Raw genomic sequence first — 3,658 nt, 5'->3', positions numbered from 1 at the left:
CAAGATGCGACCCTATCCTAAAGGAACACGAAGGTCCCACCAAGGATAGAAGCGCATCTTGAAGACGCTTTTGCAAGGTGGATATCATTACATCAACATTACATAATATTTGGGGATACATACAAGGCATACAAATGCCGCAAGAATACATCAATTCATCATACATAAGCTCAACATCCGACTACGGATGAAACATAAACAGAAACTCAAACGACATCCACCCTGCTAGCCCAGGCTGCCGACCTGGAACCTATCCCCTGATCGAAGAAGAAGTAGAAGAAGAACTCCAAACAAGAAACATCGCTCTCGCGTCATGATCATCGCACACCTGTACCTGCAACTGGTGTTGTAGTAATCTGTGAGCCACGAGGACTCAGCAATCCCATTATCATGGGTATCAAGACTAGCAAAGCTTAATGGGTAAGGAAGGGGGTAAAGTGGTGAGGTTGCGGCAGCGACTAAGCATATATGATGGCTAACTTACGCAAATAAGAGCGAGAAGAGAAGCAAAGGAACGGTTGTGAAACTAACAATGATCAAGAAGTGATCCTGAACTCCTACTTACGTCAAACATAACCCATAAACCGTGTTCACTTCCCGGACTCCGCCGAGAAGAGACCATCACGGCTACACACGCGGTTGATGTGTTTTAATTAAGGTCAAGTGTCAAGTTCTCTACAACCGGATATTAACAAATTCCCATCTGCCACATAACCGCGGGCACGGCTTTCGAAAGATAATACCCTGCAGGGGTGTCCCAACTTAGCCCATCATAAGCTCTCACAGTCAACGAAGGATATTCCTTCTCCCGGGAAGACTCGATCAGTCTCGGAATCCCGGTTACAAGACATTTCGACAATGGTAAAACAAAACCAGCAAGACCGCCCGATGCGCCGACATCCCGATAGGAGCTGCACATATCTCGTTCTCAGGGCAACACCGGATGAACACTACGTACAACTAAAACCAGACCTCAAGTTTCCCCGAGGTGGCGCTGCAAGTGGCTCTAGTTTGGACCAACACTCCGAGGAGCACTGGCCCGGGGGGTAAAATAAGATGACCCTCGAGAGAGCGACTCCCTAGGGAAAAGAAATAGGCTAGGCAAATGGTAAAACCAAGGTTGGGCCTTGCTGGAAGAGTTTTATTCAAGGCGAACTGTCAAGGGGGTCCCATAAATCACCCAACCGCGTAAGGAACGCAAAATCCGGGAACATAACACCGGTATGACGAAAACTAGGGCGGCAAGAGTGGAACAAAACACCAGGCATAAGGCCGAGCCTTCCACCCTTTACCAAGTATATAGATGCATTAATAATATAAGAGATATTATGATATCCCAACATAAACATAATCCAACATGGAGCAATCTTCATCTTCACCTGCAACTAGCAACGCTATAAGAGGGGCTGAGCAAAGCGGTAACATAGCCAAACAACGGTTTGCTAGGAAGGGTGACAAAGGTTAGAGGTTCATGGCAATTTGGGAGGCTTGAAGAGCAAGTGAATAAGTAGCGCAGCATAGCGATAGAACGAAGCAACTAGCATAGCAATGATAGTAATGAGATCCAAGGTGACGGTCATCTTGCCTGAAATCCCGCTAGGAAGAAGAATGGGTCCATGAAGAAGATGAAGCCACGAAGACGAACGAATCCTCACGATCGCAACGACACGGGAACTATCGAGAAGAAGCACACAACATGGTAAACACACCACACATGAACAAGGCATGATGCTCAACCAAGTATGATGCATGACAAGGCTATATGAAGCTACTCATGATGATGCATACGAGAACAACACATCAAGGCAAGTTTAAATGAGGCCGGAAACAACATATAACAATTCCGGTAAGTTCTCATATGCAAATTTCGAAATTGGTCCAGAACTGAATAAGCATTAAGTTGAAGTAGTTAAACAGCAAGTTAAAGAGTACCATGATGATCTACACGAAATTCTAGTCAAGTTACATATAATGTTCATTAGATTCGGAGCTACGGCCTAGAAGATATGAGCAAAACAAGTTAAACATGGCATTGATGCAAAATGCATACAAACATCAAGCAAACACCTCAAAACAAGGATGCAACATGATAATATGAAATTACATGCAAATCTAAGCAAGTTTCATATAGAGCATGCTCGAAACGGTGCAACGGTGCAACACATACACTCCAAACAAGACATAGCAACAATCTGTCCAAAACAGCAACTAGACATCTAGCAAGCATCAAAAACAATATGCTACAGCACCTTAACATGAAAACAAAAGGCATGGGCATGATGTACAGGTAAAGCACAACAAAACATGAACACTGAGCTATCTCCAGAAATCACTAGAACAAGCTCAAAAGGATATGGCAAGATTGCAAATAATAACAGGTTCACAGACTTAGCAGAAATTACTGGACATGGCAGAAAACAGCATCAGGTTGCAATGTTCAGAGCACGAAATCAACATGCTACAGGAACTTAACATGGCAAAACAAGGCATGGAAGTATTCTACTAAATGTATATGACAAAAGTCCCTTACTGACCATAAGCCAAAAGGACCAGAAGATATGATGGCAACCATGTAAACATAGCAAGTTTCGTTATCAGGTTCCAGACTTGGCAGAAAAACAGAGCATGGCAGAAACAATAATATGTAGGCATCTTTGTGAGGTTGATGCACTCACCACAAGGCAATGCATGACAAAACAATCATACCTACAGAAAGATGGCATGTTTATGAAGCTATCTATGGCAAGAGCAAGTACATAGCATGAATGAAACAACTACAATAAGCTTGGCAAAATTGAATAACACGTAAACAATCTGCCAGAAATATTTTATAGCGAAACTAGAGCAAGATTGAGTCATTCTATGACACTCCATAATTGCAACCAAGGGCATGAATGGATTAATTACAATAATATCTACAAAACATTCTTATTGAATATCTCCAAAATATGCATGGATCTCTCTGTAGCGTCAAGTTTACATGGCAACAAAATAACAGCAAACAGACTGAGAAAACACTGTCTCTGAAATCAGAAACATTACGGGGCCTAGTTTGCATGCTTGTGCTAGTCACCATAGAGATCATAAAAATACATGGCATACACCCTTGGAAAGATGGCATGGCATACAACAAAACACATGTAGATCTCATACTCATAAGATGCACAGATTAAATGATACAAAAATAACAAATCATCAAGTTCTGCTAAGAACCAGCAGATAACAGCAACTAGCACTCTTGCAACGATGATTTGGGCATCAAGATGGACTCAAATGAATATGGTGCAATAGAACAAAATGTAGAGCATCACGAGGCGAACAATTTGACATATTACATGCACGAAACGGAGCTATATGCAGAGAGTTACAATGCAAAGAACAGGGGCATGTGATGCAAAATGAAAATGACTTCGAATATTTCGGGGGGGTCTCGGGAAAAAGTCAACCTCGGGCTCTCAATCGGATCTGGCTCGCGAGGTCGCCGGAGCACTCGCCGGAGCTCTGGCCGAGGGAGGAGGAGGAGGACGGGGCCGGTCGGGCGAAGAGGAAGGAGGCACCGGCGGGCGGGCTCCGCGGCGGCGGCGGCCGAGGTTGTCGGACGACGAGGAGGCGGCGCCGGCGGGATGCAAGACGGCGGCGGGGACGGCGATGCAGGACG

Source organism: Triticum aestivum, chromosome 7D (assembly GCF_018294505.1).
Source record: "Triticum aestivum cultivar Chinese Spring chromosome 7D, IWGSC CS RefSeq v2.1, whole genome shotgun sequence".
In the NCBI taxonomy this organism is placed as follows: Eukaryota; Viridiplantae; Streptophyta; class Magnoliopsida; order Poales; family Poaceae; genus Triticum; species Triticum aestivum.
The sequence above is the reverse complement of the archived record's forward strand: the minus strand, read 5'-3'. Positions refer to the sequence as shown.